General features: G+C 44.3%; 1 long non-coding RNA gene across 1 annotated transcript in view; it reads right to left on the bottom strand.

Annotated features, from left to right (window-relative positions):
* The window catches only part of LOC135220751 (uncharacterized), a 186,567-nt gene extending 168,273 nt beyond the window's left edge, over positions 1-18,294 (bottom strand). The window contains exon 1 of the long non-coding RNA XR_010315782.1: positions 17,985-18,294. This is a non-coding gene — a long non-coding RNA (uncharacterized LOC135220751). The remainder of the gene's footprint in view (positions 1-17,984) is intronic.
* Positions 18,295-27,624: the final 9,330 nt, after the last annotated feature.

Here is a 27,624-nt window from a genome sequence, read left to right as displayed (position 1 = left end):
AGAGACAGAACTGACGCTACCCCCTCTCCCCCTGACGGTCGCCTCAATCACTTGCGCGTACGTCCTGGTTGGTCCTAAGACCATACGTGGCACGTGCAGAGTCGTGACGGGATCGTGAGCGGCGCACCTCCTCACGATCACTCCTAGCTACCTCGCTCTTCCCGGTGTAGCCCGAGGAAGTTGAAGGTAGTGGAGAGACAGACCTGACGCTCCCCCCCCCGCTCGCTGGCAGGACCAGCGTACGTGGGGGCTGCAGCGATCACCAACCCGCGGTGGGGATCGATCTGCAGGCCTGGCCGTGCCGCTCACCTGTGGCGAGCGGCTCGACTGAGCACGTCGACCCCGGTCCCGTGCGTCAGACGAGCTGCTGCTGGTCAACGTATCCGCCCGGTCCCTGTGGGAGCGGCGGTCAGGTGACCTGCAGAGCTCGCTTTCGCCGTGAGACCGGTGAGCGTCCTCGCGGCACGTCAAACCGCTAGGTACCAGCCGAGGCTGGTACCGTCGGTCGAGGGGACCTGGGGGACCTCTTCCCAGCCTCAACCCGTGGCCGGTCAAGAGACACGTCACACCACCAGCCGATACCGCTGGTCGCTGCGAGAGCGGCCGCTGGCCTGGCGAGAGTCACCTGAGCGGCTCTCGACAGTCTTCTGCTCCGTGCCTCGGTCATGACGCTGAGCGAACTCAGGCGTCTTAACTTTTGGCTGCACGTCACCCGAAGGAGATCGTACACTCGGAACTTCTCGCGGACGAGAAACCGAGCCGGTACCTGACTTAGCAGCAGAGCTGCCCCCCCCCCAAAAAAAAAGACCAGGCGAGGGTGTACAGCGGTAGCCAGCACGACTTGGCCCTTGGTCCCCGTCTTCTTCTTCTTCTCAGAAGGGGAGACTGGGCCCCTCCGTTCCCGAAAAGGAACAGGAGGACCAGCAGATTAAGAACCCCCCCCCGTCACACCGGAATGTGACGAGCCCTTCGAAGACCTTCCCGAAGAGTCTTCTTAGGGGAATAACAAAACCGGTTACCAGACTGGTCGCTGCGAGAGCGGCCCGCTGGCCTGGCGAGAGTCACCTGAGTTCGTTCTCGCCATCCTTTTCTGCTCCGTGCCGTGGTCTTGGGCGCCGAGCGAACTCTGGCGCCGAAACTTTGGCTGCACGGTCTCCCGAGGGAGAGCGTACACTCGGGATCTCCCGCGAACGAGACCGAGCCGGAACCTGGCGTACGCGCATCGCCGCTAGCACCAGGCGAGGAAGTACCAGAGCTAACCGATACTCCTCTGGTACCCCGTCTATCTCTTCCTTACGGAAGGGGAGACGGGCCCCGCTCCCGAAGGAGCAGGAGGACCAGCAGAAGGACCCCCCCGTCCCACCGAGGTGGGACGGGCCCTTAGAAGTTCCCGAAGGAGACTTCTTAGGGGGGGGGAGGCAGCCTTCTTCTTCTTCGGCTTATGGGCCTTAGAAGTCGAAGGGGAGAGGCAGCAACAGACGAAGACGAAGATGACACCTTCCTCTTCTTCGTCAGCTCACGCAGGACAGTCCGTCAGGTCCTCCATCCAGGCCGGAGTCGGGCCTATTGCCGAAGCAACACGGCCCGACTGCACCTGTCCGGAAGGACCTGGGACTGGGGGAAGACACACATGGGCAGGACCAGCATGGACAGGCGCAGGAACCAGGAGCGACAGGAACAGCAACCAGCTCCCAGGAGCGGCAGGACAGCGGCAGCGGTAAACACAGAAGGGACAGCCAAGCCAGTAGCGGGAACCACATCAGCGACAGGTACGGCAGGCCCAGCCATCGCCTCGTAGAATCATCGGCAGCCAGCGTGGTACTGGCGGCCGTCCAGGGCGAGCTGCTGGGAACAGCGGAAGTCTGGGGCAGGCAACACGAAGAAAACACAGGCGGGCGGCGGCATACCCCTACCTCGGTACGGCGGCGACCGGGCCCTAGAAGCGGCAGACGGCGTCACCGACACAGCATGGGGATGTAGACCAGCGGGGGGAAGCAGCATAATCGGCCGTGAAGGTTGTAGTGGAGACCACTCCAAGGTCACCGCCCCAGACCTCGCTAGACTCTGCAGGCAGATCGTGGATGCTAGGCACGCCCTGCAGCCGCAGTGGTCCATACCTGGTCCAAGGTCGTCCCCGCACCCGGCTGTAGCACCTGCGGTAGCACAGCACAGATTAGTAAGAGGGGTTCCCTCACGCACGGGGGGAGGGGGGGGAGACATGCCCCACCCCCGAACGGAAGGAAGACCCCAAAAACAAAATACGAGGAAGCTGAGCGGGGGGGGCAGGAAAGAAGACGAAGAATCGGATACCAAGGGGAGTCGCGGGAGAGCTTTCCGACGACTTCCTGGCAGACCTTCGCTTCCCCTACCCCCGACAGCAGTGAAAAGTAATATGAAAATGAAACAGAATAACTGCACTTGCGATTCACTTCATAGAACTTAAAGAGGGAAAAATCAATTCCTGGTAAGAGCGGAAACTTGATCCATAATAATATGATGCTATCATAAATATATATGAAAATGAACAATACTGCACTTGCTATTTTCACTTCACAGCAATAAATCGTAAGGATTAATTCCCGGTAAGAGCGGAAATTGATCCAAAATTAAATTTGATGCAATTAATAAATGAAAATGAAAAGAAAACTGCATTGCGAATCCACTTTTCATTGCATTCTATTCATACAAAATAAGAGGCTCTTGCCGAGCGCAATCAAGCTCTCGGCAACGAACGCACAGGGCAAAAAATATAATGAAAAAGAGTACTTACATCTTTCAATTACACACTTTCGCCCAAAAATACATGACTCGGCGCGAGTGCGCCCGCCCTCGGCACCGAGACATAATTCAAGGGTTCAATTCATGAAAAGAGCGGAAATCGCCGTCTCTACGGCGATAGCTCCATGTTGATTCATAATTAAGTAATGAAAATGAAAACAGTGTACTTACACAGTTTCATTTTCAAGTCAAACCAAACCATTAGTAGAAAACACAATATAAACAAAGCATACGACGATGAAGCGGGCAGAGAGCGATGACGAACACGTCCTTCACACCCGCGGCGAAAGCAAAAAGTGATTCTTCACCTCTCGGGCGCGCGGGCGCGCGCACGATCGGACAAGCAGTTAACTACCGTTTTCTTCCCTTGTTCGAAGCTTACGACCGTCCCAGCTGCCGCTAGTTACCTTCCTATTGTTAAAGGACCGAGGGTTTGTATTACGTATCGGAACAAACAAGAAGTCTGACATGGAGCGAAAACCAGGGCTGCTCTCTGTGAGGGTGAAACCGCCTTGTTGGTTAAGAAGGCACTAAAAATACTCCTCTTCTTAAGGAGTACCGCTCCAAAGAGGGAGGAGACTTTCCCGATCCGCCTCTTGTACTGCTTGTCAATACATGACAGTATACTAAGAATGACTTCGGGGTCTAGACCTTCCGAGTTCATGAGCCTTCTTAGACATCACCCCAAGGGACCGTCTAAGAAATTAAAAACTTCCAAAATATGCAAGAGGCCCTTGAGGAGATGATCAGTCTCAGAAATCGCCCAAGTCACACGAGCTCCATTCAAAGCGTGTCTACGCGATGAATCAACCAAGGTTGAAAAGTCTGCTTCTGCCGATGCTGGGAGAGAAAGGCCCGGATGTTCTCCCTCCCCAGTTCGGTACCACACACCTCTTTTTCCAGAAAGTATGGCTGGAGGCATACAGAAGGGGTTGGTTCGGACCAGATCCTTCTTTGATAACATCACTTGTCAAGCGACTGTAGAGCTCTTTTCATCGAGATTGTCGGTCTCATCTTCAAAAACCGACGAAGACTTAGGTACAATCGCACTCGAAAACAGTGATCGAGGCGAAGGAGGAGCAGCAGGAGTCAAGGAATCTCCATACTCTTGCAAAAGAAGGTCTGTCAAAACTCTATAGTTAGAGAAGCCTTCTCTACCGTTAGCCTCGTCTTCCGAATCTACGTCCACACCGTGCGGAGAATCGGCTTGAAATACGAGAGGATCTTCACCAAGTTCTCTCTCTACTGGCGACAAACTCCTACTAGGAGAGGGACTCATCGAGTGAACAGATTCTCTCTCAAGTCTACTAGATGTCTCGCGTCTGCTTGACTTCTCACGCCTGGCAAGCTCTTCGCGCTTGGCTGGCGCATCGCGCTTGGCTGGAGCTTGTTGCTTGGCTGGCATCTCGCGCCTGGCTGACGCCTCGCGCTTGTCTGGCGCCTCGCGCTTGGCTGACTCCTCGCGCCTGGCTGGCGCCTCGCGCTTGGATGACTCCTCGCGCCTGGCTGGCGCCTCGCGCTTGGCTGACTCCTCGCGCCTGGCTGGCGCCTCGCGCTTGGCTGACTCCTCGCGCCTGGCTGGCGCCTCGCGCTTGGCTGACTCCTCGTGCCTGGCTGGCGCCTCGCGCCTGAGAGTATCCTTATCTAGAGCAACTCGCTCGGATAGCTCCTGACGCCTGAAAGAATCTTCGCGCCTGGAATACGTCTCGCGCTTGTAAGGCTCTTCATGCCTGGAGGACGCTTCACGTCTGGCAGGCGAAAGAAGACGAGACTTCTTAATAGGAAGTCTAGCGTCCTTCTTGCGAGGGGGATCCCTCGAAAGAACTCCAACTAAAGAGGCTAACTGTTCCTGCACAGCTAACAATATCCTCTTGGAAGCCACACCAGCGTCCTCTTCAATAGAAGAAGAAGCAGGAGACCTCGAAGGTGTGCGATCCTCAACTACCATCGAGGAGGCCGTCGAGACCATCTTAGACTTCTTGATAGAAGAGGGGGCTTCCTCCGAGAAGCGCTCCGGTCTCGAGTCAAACGGCGGGCTCTTTCCAATGCCTTTTCAATGGCCTAGAAAGATCGAGTCCTTTCCACCCTCGTTTAGGTGAAGGAGAACCGGACGACGAGAAACAATCTCGTAGGACGCTTCTATTAAAGCGGTCCTGAGCAGTCTGTAGCGAAACAGAACCTGCTGAAGGGACGCCTGACCGTTGGGGATTCCCCACAACCTCCGTACGGCTTTCGACTTTCCTTCTCCTCTGGGTATGTGAGTTTGGAAGAGGTCTAGGCCTGGGAGCATCGCAGGGACGGTCAGACGCCCCCTCCACAACACTGGGAACACTCACTTCACTAAGTAAATCACTATCACTTCCCTTACCTTGCATGGCCGCCATTTTTGTCTTCATCTTACGAAGAGTAGCCTTCAGATTGGCGATTTCAGAAGCCGAATCCGAATGCAAAGCCTGTGAGGGTTCAGATACTGTCGGACAAGCAGTTAACTACCGTTCTCCCCTTGTTCGAAGCTTGCGACCGTTCCAGCTGCCGCTAGCTACTTCCTATTGTTAAAGGACCGATGGTTTGTATTACGTATCGGAACAAACACTGTTTAGGATGCCTTTTAACCAATGGCTATCCCTGGCAGTCTGGGACGCTCTACCAGAACCTGCCGAGGGGACGCCATGACCGGTGGGGATCTCTGAAACCTCCTTACGGTTTTCGACATTCCTTCTCCTCTGGGCTTGTGAGCTTGGAAGAGGTCTAGACCTGAGAGCGAGACAGAGCCGATCAGACGCACCCTCCATTGTAATGGGGGAACACTATATTCACTTCTTACGTTCTAAGAGTTCGCATTTGAACTATATCCAAAGTCTACAATTTGCAAATATGATATTGTAGATTCTGCGGAGTAAGAAGGTGATGAGGATGCAACAACTACTAGTACTGTTACTACTATAATTGCTCGTTAACACAAGAGCTAATAAAGCTTCTAAAGGATAGTTACTTTTCTGACTTCCCCAACTAGGAAGAAAGATATATATTTCCTCAATCAAACTCTAACACTTATTTTTATTAATGAATATATATAAGTAATTCCCTTTCATGAAAGTATAAGTAATTCACTTTCGCGAAAGTGGATGAGTGTCTACCGAAAACTTCGGTAGTTACACGTCAGTAATCTTCGAAATTTTCGAAGTTAATTTTATCAAAAAATTCTAAAAGTTAACAAAAGCGTATGCCGAACCAAAGATCCATTACTTCCCTGTAAAAGTTAGCCCAGACGATCGATGGCGATGAAACACGAAAATCCATCAGGAGAACTGCAAACGTTGTTTACATTCCAAGCGACAGAAAAAATATGAATTAGAAAACGGGTATGGTTCCTATTCCCGCCACCCAGCGGCGGGGAGGTAGATCACCTGACCTACCTGCCGCGTGTGCCGCGAAATTCGAATTTCTGTCGGACAACGGAGTAAGTAATAGCTATGTATATATCTGACAGGTAAGTTGAATGTATAAAAATGTTGTTTTATTGTGCTGATTACAACTGCGATCTTGAGTAAGATCAATTAACGTTACATATATACGCTAACATTGTTCAAATGAGTGCTGGGGCGGCTGGGAAAGATGGTGGCTCGCTGGCTTACATACGCCACTCACGCGGGTGCCGCCGTGTTGGATTTCAAAACTGCCTTGAAAAACATACTTTACGAAGACCTCACATGCTATTTTAGTTTGTATGGCACTTTCATATATCACATTATGTTGACGAAACTTCAATCTTTTGAATGGTATGCTTATAGATGTAATTGTATTCTTGTTTCACCAATTAAATATCGAGTGAATAAGGCTGATCCACATTGCGGTGTTTCTCCCTAATCGCGAGAGGACGATTCTCTCTTGAAACTCTGTGGGAAATGGTTTTGTTAAATGTTTAATAACTGTTGAGCTACTAGTCATATATACCTGATTTTTTTCTCCTATTTCTAAGATAGAAATTGCACGACCTGTATAAGTGTTTTGTTGACAGACAGTCGAAAATTAAAAGATAAAAAAACTTCCCTTTACATTTCACAATAGGGTAGAACATCACAGCAGGCAAGCAGGCCACCTACAATCAATGCAAGCCACCCTCCGAAAAAGTACATTATAAACGCGTCCTGACACCCGAGATGGGCATCAGTCGCGACTTCTTGTTGGTGAGAAACGGAGCTAAAGACCTCTACTCTCCTTTCGAAGTAAGTATTTTCTCCAAAGTTAGAAATTAAGGCCAAATTTTAAGATTTAAACAGAGGGTACTGAAAATGGCGCCCACGGCAGTGGAAATCTCACCAAAACGCTTTAGAAATTTTTACTTACAACTAAAAATGTTTCGAAGATTGACGCCATCTCGATGTTTACGGAGTCGCTTGTGTCAACAAACTTTCCATCCTGTGATAAATCCGCACACCACTTGTACCCACAGACGCTGGAGCACTTTTATCACAACAATCGAAACACGATTTCTCACCAACAACAAGCCAGGCGTAAAACAGCTGTGTTTGGGTAGAAGATGACGAGAAGCGTTGCTCTTGGCTAATTTTTTAAATAAGTAGTAAGAAAAAACATCAATATTTTACATATTTATGATGATTAATTTGAAAATATTCGTTATGAAAAAGTAACTCGACTCTGACTCAATTTAAGTAATTATTTTTCTGAATTAGAACTTCTTTCAAGTTCTGTATTATGACGTCACGACATCTTGACTTTCGTACCTATTGTAAATAATTGCTATACTCAACTGTCATTGCAGAACAGTTACCAGTTATTCATGCAGATTGTTATCAGCTATACATGTAATGTTATAATCGTAATGCGCATATATACTTTATTATTTACTTTTTGGATATATGAAGATGTTTTACTGCTGGATAATCGCCGTAGTGTGACGCAATTGTTTTCGGTCCATGGGCCTCTGTCTGTTTTCGCACCATAAGAAATTATGGGGCCGAATTTGCAATGACCGAAAGTCGTTAAAAGTAGGAGGAAAGTTAGCATTGAGGGGCATATGTTTTGACTGAGAAAAATACAAATTTATTCAATAGCTAGCTTGTAAAAAATACTTGGTTATAAAAACTTGATTGACAACTAAGCAGCATGTCTACTATGGGTTTCAGAGACAGTGCAAGCAGGTTTTTTGGGCAATACCTATTTCTGTAACGACAAACACTCTTAACAGAACGAGATTTTGCTATAGTGCATTACACCCAGTGCCGTAATTTATAAGGGTATCGTGAATCACTAATCGTAAAGAATAACGACACTTGTCCTTGTACCAAGAGACAAAAACTCCATTATGCAGAAATGGATACGAACACGCGTATAAAGCTCCACCTACCCTCTCCCCAACCCCCCCCCCCCCCCCCCCCCCCCCCCCCCCCCCCCCCTCCATCCCTTTTCTTCTTCGTTTCCTACCATCTTCTCGCTTCTCTCTCTCTCCTCTCTCTCTCTCTCTCTCTCTCTCTCTCTGTTGCCATTCGGTATGTGTTGACCCTCCAAACTGGGTATAAGACTACACACAAAACGTTGAAATTGGTGAAATTAGGCTATGTATTGGAAGTATATATACATAAATATTAAAGCAATTTATCATTATTGCATTACTATGACAACTAGAATTCATGGGAAACAGTTTATAACCTGTAAGCGTCACCCACGTAATAATACGTTTACCGCGATCTACTCGGTAGCGCCTTCAACGGGATATTACGTTCAAGACTTTAACTGTGCTTGTCAAGCAGTCAGCCCGTAATAATACGTTTTACTCGTATAGAAAGTGTAGGAACATCATTTGGTAACACTCTCAGCACATGGGAAACTTATTTCCAGCCTGGCAAACTCTTTCCTGGTGGTCGCTTATGCTAGAAAACTGCCTGTCCCTGTTGGTTTTCTTTCAAATACGCTTCGGGCGTTTATCAAGACAAATTGGATTTCGCGTCTTTCACAATGAATGTCCCAAAGAGGAGGCATATTTCTTTAGGTGAGATCAATTCTAAATACTAGATGAGGAGTGTGATATTGATAAACCTATTTGATGATGAGAGCTCAAGTTCTGAATCCTCCCAGTGTGATACAAACTTTTCTTCAATTGCGGGGAGTGAAGATGACTTTTCTTTGCCGAGTGACTGGATCCGAGAGAGAGAGAGAGAGAGAGAGAGAGAGAGAGAGAGAGAGAAGAGAGAGAGAGAGAGAGAGAATTTCCTACAGTTAATTACAGTATGAATAACAAGCATAAAAATCAATATTAACTGATTACAAAAAAAAGCGTGACGTACGTTAGCAGCGAGCTCATCAGGGGCGGACGCTTAACAGGATAATAATGGAACGGCGTAGTGTGAAGCCTCCACTAATGTGGCAACGATGATTTTGCCATTCTTAGCATGCAAACATTAAAGGTTACATTTATTTCTGGCATACGATTATTAAAGAAATTCAAAATACTAATAAAGACTGAAATCATGAAAAGTGCTAGCAAAAACAAATAAGCAAAAAAAAAAAAAAACGTAGTCGTTTCCTCTGCACTTTTCCGTATTCGTTCCTCTATGGTTTTCGGCAGCCAGATGTACGAAAACGTTAGAAACATTTGATTTTATCTACTTTAGAAATATCTGTAATTTTTCGGGGTAATTTGGTTGCAAAAAAGGGATAATATACATGAATTAAATCAAAATTTTTAAATAACAAAGTAAATTTAAACTAAATAACGAGTAAAGTAAACAGTTTAGGGAATAAAACTTTGCAGTTTCGTCGTCTGTCGTCGTCTGCTGTTCGAAATTGTGTTTATGGCGCGCGCGCGCTTAGAAACCAGGAACAGCAACGGGTTTAAAGTGCAATGTGGAGTGAACTGAGACCAAAATGTGTATAATAACAATCAAATAAGCACTGTGGAGTTTCAGTTGTGATGGCAGTAAGGATAAAAACCGCCGATTACAAGGTAAGAATGAATTCAGTTCCAACCATAACCCCGGGAATAACAAGTTTCATACTTTCACTAATATAGGCAACAAAATGACAATTTGTCCAAAATTGCATTTTTCCTAACTATACAAACCTGAGGTCCTTTTACAATAGGAAGGTACTAGCGGCAGCTGGATAGGTCGTAAGCTTTCGAACAAGGGGTTCGGTAGTTAACTGCTTGTCCGACAGGCGCGCCGGCGCGCGCGAACTGGTAGGTAAACAAATCACTTTTGCTTTTGGCCCAAGCAAAACTGCAGAGTGAGGGGTGGCATGAGGTGGGGCTATGTGTAAAAGGACCTCAGGTTTGTATAGTTAGGAAAAATGCAATTTTGGACAAATTGTCATTTGTTCCGACACGGCATACAAACCTTCGGTCCTTTTACAATAGGAAGACTCACGTTCGGTGGGTGGAGGAATCTGAGTCTTTTGTGAACAGACTGGTGTTCGCCCAACCTTGGAAGCCTCCCTGGTCGTAAGAGCGAGGGAGGGATCCAAGCCTCTGTCCGATTGATCGGGGTGTGCACCGCAGGATCAATGGTCAGACCTCTGGACCGAGTACTAAGAGAGGGGCATGCGCATCTCTTCGTACCAGCAATGCAAGAACTTGTTCCTGTACAGGAGCAAATATAAAGTCATGGGTTTGACTCTTGTAGGCATCCACTTCCCCCCCTTGTAGAAGGAAGTGGTGGATTCTGACTCCTATCCCTAGTGAAAGGGATAGATGGGCTCTGTCATATAGCTCACCGGCATCTCGTCCTTATCCAGCAGGGTAATGACCGTATCCCTCTCCCACAGGTAGAGGGGTAGAAAAGATAGAAAGAGAAGAAGCCAGTCACTTTCTCATTCACTATCTATTCATACAGTCACACCAGGGACTCGATGCTGTTCAGCCTGCTAGGGTCTGGGTTAGCTACACAACGTGTTGAGCAGCCACCACGGGTCCTAAGGAAAACGATCCAAGGACCTGTGGGCAATATCCAAAAGGTAGAAGGAGGTGCCAGTGGTCTGGTTGTACCAGACCCTGCCTTCAGCCTGCGCCACGGAGAAGTTCTTGTGTAACTCGAGGGAGTGTACTTCTAGGTCATCTTGGTGCTGACGAAGAGTCTTCAACACTCCTTCCGCCTGGGATATCGAGTTTCTTCAGAAAGCGCGATCGTGCTTTCAACAGGACAAAGCAGCATCTCCTTCGCATCGAAGGAAGGCGGTGAAGTCCATTAGGGAGGGGACTGTGAAGGACTCTAACCGATCGTCAGGAACCGAAGGGTTCAGAGTCTTCGCTACGAATTCGGTACGAAATCGAGCGTCACGAATCCCCATCCCCTGGATGCTTGACTTCGCAGGCAAAGTCATGCAATTACCTCAGAGGAAAAGAAGGGAATTGTCGTATGACCTATCCCTCTTCTCGACTTCGGTGATGTCCGTACCCATACTGGTCTATCCCGTCTGCAGCGAAGTTGTTGTTCTCGGTAGTGGATAGGACACCGACACTCAATGTTGGGTGTCGATGGTATGGGTACTGTGACAAGCGTTAGGACGACAAAAGATTGTTATGGAACAACCGAACTAAGTCACAGCGAAGTTCGTAACAGACTTGGGCGCTCTGACAGCTGCTACGACTGCGTTCGGTAGGAGGCAAGTTGTCCAAGCACCCGAGCAAGTCACGTGACCTTCGCCTTAAAAGGGTTATGCCAAGAGACCTAAACAAATAATTTGTTCGTCACCGATGCCAGAAGGCAAGGTGATGACTCTCTTAAGGCATGTGCCCAACAGGCGAAAGTCAATTGCCTTCTAGAGACCGAGGTCCTTGATGGCAAGATATCTCATAGTATAGTTGATTCTCGGGTAAGGAGAAACAACACTATGTGACGTTGAAGACGAAGGTGTACAGAAAATGCAACCTACGTCTTCACAGCTGAACCGAGAGAAGGATCTCAAGATTCTGAACCTGTGCTACAAAGACTGAGAACGCTAACCGCTATTGATTGCTGTCCGGTGAGGATCGTAGTTGCAATAAAAGCGGAGCGCTTCCAGTAATGAAGACAGGGAACTACTGCCTGAAGAACTGCTTCTCATGGGCTGAACATTTGGAAGTAGAGCTGTCAGGTCGGAGAGTAGGCGATGTCTTCTGACATATCTGTTTAATTCGGGGCGAGCATGAAATTGCACACCTACGAATACGAGATATTTTGAAGACAAACTCAGATGTCTGCAAAAAAATCATTCGCATTATCGCAGTGCGATGCAGCGGTTGACTAGTACAGATTCTGTTACCGTGCGGTAAACAGAAAGATGAAAGAGTCCAAGAGATATCTCTGTTGAAAATTCTCGCAATGTCGAAGGCGATGAAATCGAGCGTCCACAGCAGTAGATGGTCCTTCATTATTGCGAGAATCCCCGTTAATCAGAGACCTAAGTCCATGATTGTTGGGCAGAGATACGGTTCGGTAGTCAATCCAACCAGGGGAGAGAGAGACGTAACCGACCGTGCATCTCCGAGACCTAGCTGATACTGAGCCGCTATCAGGCAGTTCAATACGCAGTAGCTCTCGGTGACTCGTCATCCTGAGTTGCCAGGTAATCCATTATTCCACGAAGGAATGCGTTCGGCTAGAACCATCGAGCATAAAGAATACGCTCGAGCAATTATATTTAACCGAAAACGGATTTCGGTAAAATACAAAAGCTGATTTGGTGTTGTCATGACAATACCAAGTATCTAAAATCGAAAACTGATACTGCTGGGAGGTTGCAGGCAACCCCGAGTTGCAGTTCAATTAAGATACAATTCTATCTCGGTCACAAACCGTAGAGTTAACTACGGTATGCGCCTACCCCACGGACAATTCAACTGTTAAAGAATCATGTCGCCGAGGGTAATATACGTAGTATATTTGTAGGTTCTGTACCACGACCTCCATCCTAAATTCTTTTCCCCTCGAGGAATGAGACTAAGGATTGGAGATCGACCGCCTTCGTTCTCTAGTCAAGAGAGTGAAGGAGAAGTCTTTCCCAAAGGAAAGCTTCAATGGTGAACAGAATACCGAAGACGATAGTTCAAGCCAAACTGGAAGTTCCCGTCCGTTCTTCTCTATTCCAGGTTAAGCCGCCTACTGTGAGATACTCTTCTTTCAGCAGCAGTCTTCTTCCAAATGCTAGAAATTACAGGAATTCGAGCATAAGCGAGGTTCCCGATTATCGTGTAACAAAAATTATCGGGTGGGGATTCTCGCTCACTTTGGACCGTGGTCTCGCCTGAGTGTTTGGAGATCGTAAAAAACTGAACACTCTGAGTGCGCTAGAAATTCCGTAGAATTCTAAGCACTCTGCTGCGAAACCCCCCACCGAATTCGTCAGATGATATCGGCTGGTGGTCCTCTCGATTCCCGTAGAAATCGAGATCTAGCAGTTGGAGAAGGAAAAGGAGCAGCCATCGCCTTACGGCGATGGCCTCTCAGAGCCTGGGAAAAACGTATCGTCAGGAGAAAACGTTTTCCCGAGGAGGGTTACGAACTCATACTGTAGGTAAGTGTCTGCCGCCACTGTGAACGTTGTCTGGGTGGGGTTGATCGACACCTGACAGTAGAGAGCGATACCGCTCCGACTCATTCCAGTCCTCGTCGAGTCGAAACCTCAGGAGGAGAACGAAGGGGTATTAAATACGGTTGTCCGAAGGACACGTATCAATAAAAGCCTCTGTCGCAGTAGAGGAGGTGAAGTAGCTTGTTCGACCGTCCAGAACTGAGAGAGCCTTCTTGTCCGGAGACGAGAGACTACCTGGTTCAAACACAGTCGGCAAGCTCCGATCGCGGCCGACCCACCGTCGATTTGGGTTCCCTCTCTGGCCCCAAAACGACTCGAGCCGAGACGTGGCTCTGCTGGTGGGAGCGGCGATCCTTCCCCGAGGTCATTGTGCTGACGAATCAGCGCCGTAACCTCGGCAAAAGTTCCTCTGGATCTCGGAAGTCACAGCATCTTGCAGAGTGGGACGTTAAGCCCTTCGAACAAGAGCATTCCGAGAACTTCCTCCTAAGAAGGGGGAACAGCGACAGCCCCTCCCTCCGGTCTTCCCCATCCACTTGCGCATAACGTCCTGGTCGGTCCAAGAAAACCGTGCCTGGCACGTAGGGCTCGTGGTGGGATCATGAGGGGCGCACCCCTCACGATCACTCCTCAATACCTCGCTCCTCCCGGTGTAACCCGAGGAGGTTGAAGGTACGGGAGAGGCAGACCTGACGCTCCCTCGTCGCTCGCTGGCAGAACCAGCAGGCTTGGAGGGCTGCAGGTTCGATCGTCAACCGCGGTGACGATCGAGCTGCAGGCCTGGTCGAACCGTCTCGCTGTGGAGAACGGCTGGACTGAGCACAGCGGCCCCCGATCTCGAGTGTCAGAAGAGCTGGTGCTGGTTGCCGTTCCCGATCGCTCTCTGTGAGAGCGACGGTCAGGCGACCTGCAGGCTCCACTGTCGCAGTGAGACCGGTGCTTGTCCTCACGGCACGTCACGTTCGCTGGTTCCAGCCGTGGCTGGCACCGGCGAACGGGAGGACCTCTTCCCAGCCTCAGCCCGTGGTCGGTCGTGGACCGTCACGTCCCTGGGTAGCCAGCTGCACTCCGCGAGAGTGAGAGCTGTCTGGTGAGAGTCGCATGAGCGGCTGTCACCAGTCTTCCGCCCCCCGTGCCGTGAACCTGACGCTGAGCGGACTCAGAGGTCTGGTTCCTGGCTGCACGGTCGCTGGTAGGCGACCGTACACTCGGTACCTCCCGCGAACGAGAGGCCGAGACGGACCCTGATGCAGTGGCAGAACCACTGACACCAGGCGAGGAGTACCGGTGTTAGCCGGTACCCCTCTGGCCCCGTTAGTCTTCTTCCTTGCGGAAGAAGAGACGGGGCCCCGCTCCCGAAGGAGCAGGAGGACCAGCGGGAAGGAACCCTCCCGTCCCACCGAGGTGAGACGGGTCCCGAGAAGCTCCCAGAGGGAGACTTCTTAGGAGGGAGGAGGCGACCTTCTTCTTCCTCGGCTGTAAAGCCTTAGAAGTCGAAGGGAAGAAAGCGGCGGCCGAGACGACGATGAAGAGATGAAGACGACGACCACGACACCTTCCTCCTCTTCTTCGTCAGCTTCCTCAGGACAGACGTAAGATATGCTATCCAGGGCGGAGCCGGGGCTGCTGTAGCCGAAGCCACAGGGCCCGGACGCACCTGTACAGACAGACCAAAGTCTGGGGTAGTACCACCACGAACAGGGACGACATCAGCAGGTATGGGCATCCAGGAACAGCAGGCACGGCCAGCACATCATCGGTAGGGACAGCCAGCGCAGCAACGGCAAGAAAACAGCAAGCGCAGCAACGGGGCAGGGCCAGCCAGCGCAGCAAACTGCATGGACAGTCAGCCCAGAATCGGCAGGTACGGCAGCAGCACCGGAAACACAGGAAGTGGAGCAGCAGCCAGCAACATCCTGGTACCGGCGGCAGGTCCAGGGGCGAGTTCTAGGGCAGCGGAAGTGTGGTCGCTGCAGCGCGGCAACCACGAGCGGCGGCGGCACGCCCCCCTCTCGGTACGGCGAACCGGCACTTCACAGCGGCTGTAGGCAAGACTGTTACCACGTGAGGCGAGTACACCAGGTGAGGAGGGACGTCGTCACAATGGTTGCGTGGTCACCACTCCATGGGTGACCGCAGTAGGCCCAGACATAGAACCGCAGCCCCTGGACACCAGCACGCTCTGCAATTGGAAGGACGCCATACCTCACCAAGGTCCACCCTCGTGGCAGTAGCACCTGCGGAAATAATAGTAGTAGCGATTAATGGGGGGGAAATCCCTCGTGCGGGGGTTTGATCCCTCCCGAACGAGTGGAAGACCCCCCTAATACAATTGTACATCGGGCACCGAGCGCCCTCCCCCGGCGCTCGACGGATAGGGCGAGGAGAAGGAACGCCGATAAACCTCCCCCCCCCACCCCCCCAAGGGGAAGAGTCATATGGGGGAACAACTGAGCGGGTGGGGGGGGTCTCGTTCCCCACCCCAGCCCACAGGTCCCCATGGTACCCAACAAACAAATCAAAATAAGAGCCCTAGAGCCAATACGTGCCATCGGCACGGAATACAAGGCATAAGGATCAATTCCCTGACTGAGCGGAACTTGAACCAAATAAAATGATGCAATCAATAATAAGGAACAAAATGAAAATGCATCTTGCAAAACGATTCACTTCACAAATGAATAAGGGCTCGGATCGAGCGCATTTGCGCCCTCGGTACCGAGCGCAAGGGAGTGAAAGGTTTCATTCCTTACCTTTTAGGATCAAGGTTCTGGAAACCTTGATCCATAATGAAATGATGCAATCACAAATATATATGAAATGAAAAGACTTACTGCGCTTGCGATTTCACTTCATACAAATAAAAAACAAAAAGGGGAAGGATCAATTCCCGTGAATAGCGGAACATTGATCCCAGTCAACAATGCAATCTCAATAAAAAAATGAAAATGAAAAAGAACTGCACTTGCGATTTCACTTTCATTCAAATTAAAAAAGGGGGAAGGATCAATCTCCGGGCAAGCTCGGAACTGATCCAAAATGAGTATTGCTACAATAAAAAATAATATATGAAAATGAAAAAGAATACTGTACTTGCGATTCCACTTTCATACTGAATAAGTTTCCGTGCCGAGCGCATTGCTTCGTTCGCAACGGGCATACAGGTCAAAAAAAATTATAAAAAAAATGAAAAGAGACTTACTTTACGATTTTCATCTACACATTTTCCAACCCAATATACGCTCGGAGCGAGCGCTCCCGCCCTCGGGCACCGGAGCATACACAATACGAGGATCATTCTGGGAAAATGAATTCCCGCAATTACGCCCTTCAGTCCCCGGGCACTCGGGTAATCGGAGGCGTTGTGAACCAAGATCCTTTAAGTCACAATTGAATTCAATGAAAATGATTGTACTTACCAATTCAGTTTCACTAGATACATAGAAAAAGAAAAAAACACAATCATGCGAAAGCAAACGACGATGAAGCGGGCGGGGAGAGAGCGATGATACACGTCCACACGCCAGCAGGCCGAAAGCAAAAGTGATTTGTTTACCTACCAGTCGCGCGCGCGCGCCTGTCGGACAAGCAGTTAACTACCGAACCCCTTGTTCGAAAGCTTACGACCTATCCAGCTGCCGCTAGTACCTTCCTATTGTAAAAGGACCGAAGGTTTGTATGCCGTGTCGGAACAAATGTTGTTTTATTGTGCTGATTACAACTGCAATCTTGAGTAAGATCAATAAACGTTACATACATACGCTAACATTGTTCAAATGAGTGCTGGGAAGGCTGGGGAAAGATGGTGGCCGTCACTGATGAGAACCGTCCATGCAAAACGTAGCCGCCATATTGGATTTCAAAACTGCCTTGAAAACATATTTTACGAAGAGCTCACATGCTTATTTTAGTTCGTAGGTGGGGCTTTCATATATCACAATATGTTGACGAAACTTCAGTCTTTTAAATGGTATGCTTAGAGTTGCAATTGTATTCATGTTTCACCAATTAAATATCGAGTGAATAAGACCCGTCCACCGTGATGAGGGTTGGCCTGTCGTGATGTTTCCCCCTATAACTATAAATGTTCTCTATGCCAAAAAAAAAAACAAAAAAAAAAAAAATAAGTACTTTTATTGCAGTAATAATCCCCATTTTCTGGCGATTCCAGTGGTACCTATGTAAAACATTACTATTCTGATGAAAATAATCTGATAAGTAAAATTTGACAGCATAAACGCAGCCGTTCGTGGGTTACAAATTTAACAGCCGGTTTCCGTCTTCACTGAATAGTACCCAATTCCTATAGTAGCCTATATAGGCTAAAGACGTTAAGGTTTGTATACCGTGAAGGAAAAAATGCACAATTCGTGCGTACCTAGCCTACGTATACCCTACTAGACTAATCACTAACATTACGTTACCTGTACTAGGCTAGGTAATAATCCTAGGCTACCTAGCTGCATAACCTTTACCTAATACCTAACTGCCTTCCCAAAACACCATAGGATAGAGTTCAAATGTAAATTACAGTCGTCCGAATAAATATTACTTAAAATTCTTGTTCAGGAGGTAAAACTGCATAGAAAAACCGCAACTGCCATAGTCTAGGCCGCCGCAGAACAGTAGCCTAGATCTATGGTCTACCGTAACTGTGGTTGACTACTCAGTGTACTCACTAATTGGGATTATGAGTGACTAGGATGATGGTGTTGGACCAAGCGTAAAACTTGCATCTAGCGGTCTAGGTTGCAAAAGTCGCTGAACAAGATGTTACCCTTCAGGTTCAGATACCATTCAAGAGTTCGTGAGACTTCTTTGGTATTACTTTAACTCTTTAAGCTTCTAATAACTAATACTAATAACCTTTAAAGTTTTGTACACATTAGTCTAGTTTTCCATAATTTTTAGTCCGAGAACACTAAATGTTCAACTTAGCGATTGCGTTTGAAAAGTTCGGTTACTTCGCTAAGAGGTAACCATAACAGTTACTACTTTCACAAGATACAAGACGACTTCGAAACAGTGTTGCCAGATGGTGCAGAGGAAATTTCAGGAGAAATTCAATAAAAAATAAAAATCATTAGACACAACACACACACACACACACACACACACACACACACCACACACACACACACATATATATATATATATATATATATATATATATATATATATATAGATATTCAGATAGATAGGGAGAGAGAGATAGATGCACCACACTATATTGGACCTTAAGATATTTATGAAATGAATTTAATGAAACGGAGGAAAAGCTTTATAAATGTAAAAATTTTATTTTTTTTTTTGCCATGGCTGGTGAAAAAATATTGCAAAAAAAAATAAATGGTTTTTCACAAAATAAAAAACAAACACCATTCGGTAATTAACATACTGAATTATCAGTCACCATAATTTTGTTCACACAAAACTTAAGTACAAATGCATCACAGTATTAATCATCAGTATTATCAACATCATCATTAGAACTATTAGAAATAATTTAATTGAATTAAGACAAAGCTTTATATAATTATTACTTCAATGGTTGGTAAAAAAAATATAATCTTTCTCACTAAATAAAACTTCCAATGTTATTCAGATACAACTTCTTGAATTATTGATAATAATTTTGCTCACTCAAAACTTAACTATAAATGCATCACATATTAATTATCAGCCCACCACCATCATCAGTAGAGCCATCAGAAATAAATTTAATGAATAAAGGCAAAACTTTATTAACATCCTACTTCAATATTTGGTGAAAAACATTTTTTTTTTCACAAAATATAACTTCCATTATCATTCGGATATTAACTTACTGAATTACTGATCGTTAATATCCTTCACACGAAACTGAACTATAAATGCATCACAGTATTAATCTTCAGCCTCATCATCATTAGAGCTATCAGAAATAAATTATAATAAAATTATGCAGAATTTTGTATTTTCAACTGCCGGGAAGCATAATTTCAGTAGATTTTCTGGAGATCCTTTCAGAATTCAGTAGAGTACAACAGTGATTCGGGATTCATGAGATCTAGCAGAATTTCGGTAGATCTCATGAAATTTCCTTAGATCTGGCAACACTGCCGGTTCAAAATTCCTACTCCTTGGCCAGTTGTATAAATGTGGGGTTTTCTCTCTTCAACAACCAATAATTGACCCAATATTCTTTTTCGTTACTTTTTCTTATTATTATTGTTACATTCGCTGCAGCAGCATAGTCTGAGCATAGATGTTTCATTATCAGATATTCCCTCCGCCATGTCTGAAAAGTGTGGCTGCCAGCTCCAGAGTTCACACTGACTACTTTGTTCAGAACTTCAGCCCGGGGCCGGGCAGTAACCAGTATTTTTCTTCTTCGTCTTCTTCTTTTGTCTCCTCCCAGCTCCCACTCAGTTCTTATCGTACGACGAGATCGAGTGTGAGTGGCCCACCTAAGAAAGTAGGAAATATGGCACTAGAAATAAGGAAAAAGATCCATGGAACAGTATTGGTGTCAATATAATTTGCCAACAGAGGCATGGAGTAACTTAACGGAAAACGACTTAAATGCACTAGAGAAAATGCAATGCAGATTTCTCCGGGGTAAATTTAAGGACGAGGTCTGTGAAATATGCAGAGTGGAGTAGGACACCACCGAGTGTAAATCATTAAAAAAAAATCAGGACATGAATTTAGGGACACTGGAATCCCCTAACAGAAGACTTGGAGAATATAAAAGGGTAGCCCTCAAAATTAAGAATGTTCTTAACCTAGAAACCGATGGATGTCAAAGCTAAGTATAGCACGGAACTGCCTCAGTTATAAAGATAAAGAAATGAAAGGGGGCTGGGTTAAAAGTAAAGTAGATATCTAATTTAAAAACAACTGTAATTTTTCGGGGTTAGACATGAACTGAAATAAACAGTTTGAAGTAACATAAAGTAAAGCTAAACTAAATAATGAGTAAAGTAAACAAGGATATAAAGCTTTGCACCTCATAAACAGTGTAATGTGCCTGCAACTGTGTTTGTGGACTGATCGCTTAGGAACCAGGAACCACATTGTAAACAAAGTATATTGTTTCCTTAATATGGCTTCATCATCTCAAATAACACACTTGGCTATGGATCTATATGCTTGGGTAGATCTATACTCTTTTTTTTTTTTTTTTTTTTTATCCGCCTGTGGTGTTTTTGTATGGTAACACTGCGTACCTGGCTTTAGATAGTTACGCTATGTGTAAGTTTTAGGTAAATAAAAGGATATCTGGGTGTACACTCGGCAAGGAATGTTAAGATACAGTTTTTTTTTAAATCTTCGGACATATAGTGTTCAATAATGCCACACCTGGCAACTCTAGAAAGGGGGCGGAGCTTCAAAATCATAGCGTTTGTTGCTTTCTAGATTTCCATTAACTTTACACCATAAAGATTCTGTAGAGGTCCGTTAATAATTTATACTTGAATGTAGAAACAGGCTCTATATTATTAGTTAATGTTGATTTGGTAACGTCAGTTCAGGGTAGAATATCGATCATCCTTTTTAAAACCTACTGTGAAACTTTATTTATAAGTAATGTTTGACACTAAACTGACGTAACATTCATGCGTAATTGAAGACGGATCTTAAACAATGAGAGAAAGTGTTTTAAAATTTGGTCAGTACTTGTGGAAATCGTGGGGAACAATACAGTAAAGAATGAAATATTATGATAATAGAGAGAGGGCGCGCTAGCATACGCTTATTGATACAGATACTTAATTCATTAAGTTTACTTTGAGAGATTAAGTGACAATATTTTTTCAAATTTTTCAAAAGTGGGGAGAGAGAGAGAGAGAGAGAGAGAGAGAGAGAGAGAGAGAGAGAGAGAGAGAGAGAGAGAGAGAGAAACTTGGAAGTGAAGAAAAGAGAGAGAGAGAGAGAGCACAAGCATAGGCCTATCTATAGAGATACTTAATTCATTATATTTACTTGAAAGATTGAGTGATAATATTTTTTCAAATGTGCTTTAAAAGTGAGAGAGAGAGAGGAGAGAGAGAGAGAGAGAGAGAGAGAGAGAGAGAGAGAAGAGAGAGAGAAACTTGGAAAAGTGTGTGAGAGAGAGAGAGCGCGCGCACAAGCATAGGCCTATCTGTAGAGATACTTAATTCATTATATTTACTTTGAAATATTGAGTGATAATATTTTTTCAAATGTGTTTAAAAGAGAGAGAGAGAGAGAGAGAGAGAGAGAGAGAGAGAGAGAGAGAGAGAGAGAAAAAAATCTGCTTACGTGAAAGCTTAGGCCTATTTATAACTACTTAATTTCATTATATTTCTTTTCTTGGGAGATTGAGTAGTAATATATATTTTTAAAGTATGTTTTAGAAGTGGAGAGGAGAGAGAGAGAGAGAGAGAGAGAGAGAGAGAGAGAGAGAGAGAGAGAGAGAGAGAGAGAGAGAAATTATAGTATTGGTGACGGACTTGTGACGGGGAAAGGCAAAAGAAAGAGCGGTGAGTCGGTGCACAGATACCTGGGAAACGGGGTGATATGACTGCCAAGATCGTGCTGCACTATGCTAGATAAAATTTGAAGGATCATAATATTCAAGTTAATTCTCTAAGAAATTCATACCCTAATCTTGATTTCATTCGACAGTTGCCATAACATTCAAAGATTGTAAAAAGACGGAAAATTTTAGACACAGGCTGCGGTCATTCTTGCTCTCTTGATATAATCTGTGAAAATCGGGTTTCATCCACAAATCATTCCCGAAAAAAGCTGTGTTAAGTAAAAATAGTTATTACCACAAATAACTCAATATGTATTGCACAGGCAATTAAAGTTTTATATCGTGCAAATGATGCTGATGTGTTGGGAGATCTTTCAGCCTCGCAGCAAAGAAATGCATTTACGAACTTCTTTGTAATGGGAGCATATAGCCAGAAAATCTTTGAGCTGACATGCTACTTTAACCTTGATAAAGATTTATGTTTAAAGACGGTTGCTTTGTAAACAGCAACTAGCATTCGATCCATGTCAACGTCAAAGTAATCATAGTGTGAAATCCGTTACGTAAGCCAGTATCCAGTGACTTGCGCTTTCCCGCTCAAAGTTCTAGGGCTCCTCCACATCATAGAAAACGCTCTTGCGGATACAACTAGATTTGCTCAACCTACCTTAGCCTTAGCAACATTGGCTGCCATTGACGTCAGCTAACATTAAACGCTTTGGATTACAAACATGAGTTTGTAGAAGCTAAAGATAATTACATTCGCCACTTACAATGATACAATAATATCCCCGTTCATGAAGGAAAACGAGTATATATTGTCGTCGTGATACATAGTACTACAATCAGAAATTCACATTCTATATACCAGATCTCTATGAACGAATCCATCTGAGAAATTCCAATTACTTCGGACATATATCGTGTTTTTAAGTATCTGAACGGTTTTGTTTTACAGTTTTAACTAATATGATATAATTTGCAGTGTATTTTCATATTCTAGATTAAATTTAGCGATATTATGTCTTTTCAGTAAAAACAAATGGGAAATTCGATGAACGAAAGCTAATGAAAACTGTATCTTCAGTTTTCTTGTCGAGTGTACATTTGCAACTGAAAAGTGTTTTAATAATTTACTGTATGCGAATTACACCGTTAATATTCGAAATAGGATATTATTATAATCGTTGAATGTAAGCTGAATGTAACTATCTAAAGCCCGGGACGTGGTGTTACCATACAAAAACACTGCAGGCGGATGGACAGATGGAAAAAAACAGAGTATAGGTAATAACTCCGCGTCAGGTATTTCTTTGGAAATTACAGTTTCTTATAGTATTTGGGTTTCTTATTAAGAATTTACCGTTACATTTTGGAAGTCGACTGCAGTTAACGACAACCGGTTAATACTAACCACAGCGAAATACATTTTACTTCCAAATCGCTGGTGGCTGTCGTATTCGCGGGAACGTTTCTTGCAGTCCGTGAAGAGTTATTACCTAGAATTACCTAGCCAATTCTCTGTACCGATGGTTTAAATAAATGTCTTCCCCCCCATTTTTTTTTATTTCCTCCGATGCAACAACGATCCTCGTTTAGTGCAGGATGGCAATGAAAGGCTGCCAATGCGTTTTTTTTTTTTCCGGGTCTGATGCAGGTGGGCCAGATGTCCTCCATAACCTTTTGAGCCCTTTGTCCTCCATCCTCCGCGACCTTAACCGGCCACTACACTATCAATAATATTGACGTTAAGCAGATTGAATCAATATTCGGGGTCTTCAATCATTTTCCCTATCACTGCTCAATGACATTGACAATACTAGTCATTTCTCTCTGGTGCTTCACAACAGCAACATCATGGTTTCTGAAGAGGATTTATTTTATATATACGTCGGTTTTCTATTTTGTGAGGAGAAAACCAAGAAGAAGGAGTGGATGAAAGAATGGTTTAAAAAGAGACATTTATATACACATGAAAATTTGTTTAATTATAATGTATATGTAAATTATGTTTGCATTTCTGAGTTAATGGAATAGATTTGTTTAGCTTTATTATCAGTTAGGTATTTTCAATATTTAGTTACTGATTATAGTTGTAAATTTCATTTTTTTGTTCAACATGTTTATTCTTGACTAATCCAATATGCTAAAATAAATATATACTTACGTGATCGTCAATAACTTCCTCACTCTCCTCCTCATCTAATGCACTAAGGCAGTTCTTGGTCTGTCAGGAATGACTTTTCTTCATAATACCATAATGAAGTCTCTGGAATATCATCTGTCCCTGTACCAGATCTCTTCGATGAAGTGATTTTTGTCAGTTCCTTCCTGAAGTTGACTCTTAAAATATTAATTTTTTTTTTCTTGAAATCTTCAACAGTTGCATCCTGATATCTCTCCCGATATTTGGTCAAAAGAATTATAATCTAAGCTTTTCTTGTTTCTGTTGCTGTAGTCTGTTGATTTAATTTTCCAAAAGGAAGGAAGATCTCTGTAGAGGCGTATGCATTCCACCAAAAACGCTCTCTCCTCGTCCCTCTTGGGGCTCGACATGTTTACCTTTGAACGACTTGAGTGAGAGTGACGTTTATTGTCAATCTCACCCTCACACTACACAATGTTAAAGGAGTCAATTACATTGACAATGTCGTTTCAATATCATTGACGACCCTTCAATCATTACCTCAGACTATCAATTTTAATGACAATAATGGGGTTATTGTCAATAAAATGGACTAGTGGGTGGCCACCGATAGTGACGAAACTGAGTCTATGAACTGGTCAGCAGACAGACAGTCAGATGGTAGACATAAAAGAGCCAGAAAGTACTTATAGTCCCATCAGAATCTATGGGTCCGTGTGCAATGTGAGGAGGCACTTTTTTTTTATGGTTGGATTCCATTTATAACATAAATCTGATGGATTTTAGAATGGGAGTTTCTCTTGTAATCCCGTCTTTTGGATGCTACATATAAAGAAAATTACGTAATGAGATGGCCGAAACTTAATTATAAATTTTCCTTAATTTTGTTTTACCAATTGACCTAATATTCTCGCACAGCATGTAAATCTCTTAAATATACATTTTTTGTTCAATGAATGTTTTTGTCAGAAAAGAAATGTGGAAAAAATTCTAACTTTGTGTCTCAGAATAAAAGATGGGTGACGTAGTTCCGGGACGCATATTTACCAAGTCTGGAAGAGTATAAGGATGGGGAAAATTAGGACCAATCAAAGCACATGGAGCTGATCCATGACGTCACAAGCGCCGCCTTTTAGCTACACTCGGTCTCATAGCCATTACTGCCAGTCACAATGCCGAAGAAAAACTTCCCCATTTCACAGTTTACGGCTTGTATGACCTATACATTTTAGTCAGATATATCTAAACAGAATGCAACAGTAATTCAACAACAATATATTCTTCAAATGAGGTACATCGTGAAATATACTAAGCGTTATTGGCTTCTCCCTCTTGGTAATAGTGCTCAGTACCTCTTAATTCCTGCTCATAAGGTCGATATTTTCTGCATAAATAATATTTTCATCGCGAGTTGCTAAATTATATACTTGAAAATACGTGTTTAATGCCATTTATGAAGAGTTGCGATAACTCATGGGATGAATCAAACAATATACCTACAAGATGGTAAAATTGATGGTATGGTAAAAATGAGGGTATTTGACCTGTAATTAGCACCACAGAATACAGACCGGAGTCCAAGAAGTTCAAGAACTTCGCGGCACTTAGACTCCCATAAAGATGAATTTAATCTTCGACTTTGAAAGTGACGACTTTAAGAGCATGGAGCATGGATCGTTTTTCAGATGTTACTGCCTGTTGTTTCAGGATATAAAAATGTATTATTACAGTACTGAAATAATAACTGCCTTATGCTTAAATGAAATGTGGAGGATACAGTTTTGATGACAAATTTATGCACCTTGTAAGGGGATAGTGCCGTCAGTACACCTCATTCGGTTCAATGTAGGCATTACTTAAGGTTCTTCGCAGCGTCCCTTCGGCGTCTAACTGCACCTATTGTCATTCATTTTACTGTTACCTCCGTTCATATTCTCTTTCTTCCATCTTACTGTCCACCCTCTCCTAACAATTGTTTCATAGTGCAACTACGAGAATTTCCTCCTGTAACACCTTTCAAACCTTTTACTGTCAATTTCCGTTTCAACGCTGAATAGCCTTAGTTGTCCCAGAGCTTGGCATAATTCCAAAAATCTATATGAAAAAAAAAATCTATGAACTTAATTTAAGGCATACATTTTGCCATTCAGTGTGAGCTTGTATGAAAATAGTAGTATACTCATATACTACCGTTATCTTTGGCTTTAATTAATACATGTTGAATATTTGTATAAAATTTTCTGTAGAAAGAAAGATGGAAAAGAAATGTCATCCATATTTATTTTAAAGTATATAGCAGTTTTAATAAATTTATGCATCAATTCTGCTTTAGTTCAGCTCAGTAAAAAGTCTACTGTAACTCATTGTAATTTTTTGCACACAATGAATGACAAGTACGAAGGGTTTGCTAAAAATATTGAATAAATTAAATAATTAGTGTTTTCTTTGTACACAATGAATTTTAAGCAAACATCACGTAAGGGATTGCTAAAAATATTCAATACTGAATTATGTTATCACTTTTTATTTGTCTGTACACAATGTATGAAAAGTAAGAAGCAAAATAAAAAAATATTCAATAACAAACTTTTTATATATTTGTACACAATGAATGGCAAGTACAAATCAGGTAAGGACATCTGGAAGGTTTTATCAAAACGGAATCCACCTCAAAAAGGCAATTTTTTACTACAGTTTATCAAGTACAACTGAAAAACAGCCTTATTCAAATTAGCCATTGACAGGATGAGTTTGTCAAATAACTATATTTGGTTACAGTAGGCTAACTTGGATCACCAAAATAACAATACCGTAGGTTTCCTTAAGTACACATTAGCTCTTGAAATAATTTAATGAATGATGCTGATACTGTGTCCCTGTAAATAGTAGGGACTATATCTGATTCCTGTTCATGGCCCAGTAATGACCAGTATATTGCTTTTATACAATGCACGGTAATGTGCATTGCCACGAAACTGCATATGTCCATAGACATCCTTAGTGTAAGCTCTACTCCCTCTCTCTATTTTCCCCTACAGACAGGTCAGATACCATCATTTTTACCATCTTGTATATTGTTTGATTCATCCCGTGAGTTATCGTAACTCATTGTAAATGGCTTTAAACACGCATTTTCACGTCTATAATTTAGAAATTCGCGATGTAAAAATATTATTTACCAGGAGTGAGGCGCCAATAACGCATATCTTTCACGGTGTATCTCATTTGAACAATATATTGTTGTTAAATTAGTGTTGCATTATGTTTAGATATAGCTGAATAAACTGAATATGTCATACAAGCCGTAAACGGTGAAATTGAGAAGTATTTCTTCGGCATCGTGGCTGGTGGCAGTAATGGATATGAGACTGAGGAGGGAGCTAAAAGGCGTGGCTTGTGACGTCTGGATCAGCTCCATGCGCTTTGATTGGTCCTAATTTTCCCTATCCCCATACTCTTCCAGACGGGAAATATGCTTCCGGGACCCTCTTCGTGCAAGAGAAGAACAGCCATTTTTTTTTTTTAGCAGAACCACCTGAATCAGCAAGTAAATGTGCAAAGACAGATCAAGAATGATGCTTGCATTATTTGTGGAAAAACAGCAACCTCTAAAAGAAATCCACTTCATCAACCCTCTCAAGAGACCTGCAATTTCCTGGCCCAAAATTGTGAAGAATGGAGGAAA

This window comes from Macrobrachium nipponense, chromosome 2, assembly GCF_015104395.2.
Source record: "Macrobrachium nipponense isolate FS-2020 chromosome 2, ASM1510439v2, whole genome shotgun sequence".
Classification (NCBI taxonomy): domain Eukaryota; kingdom Metazoa; phylum Arthropoda; class Malacostraca; order Decapoda; family Palaemonidae; genus Macrobrachium; species Macrobrachium nipponense.
This window is presented reverse-complemented; position numbering and strand designations above follow the sequence as displayed.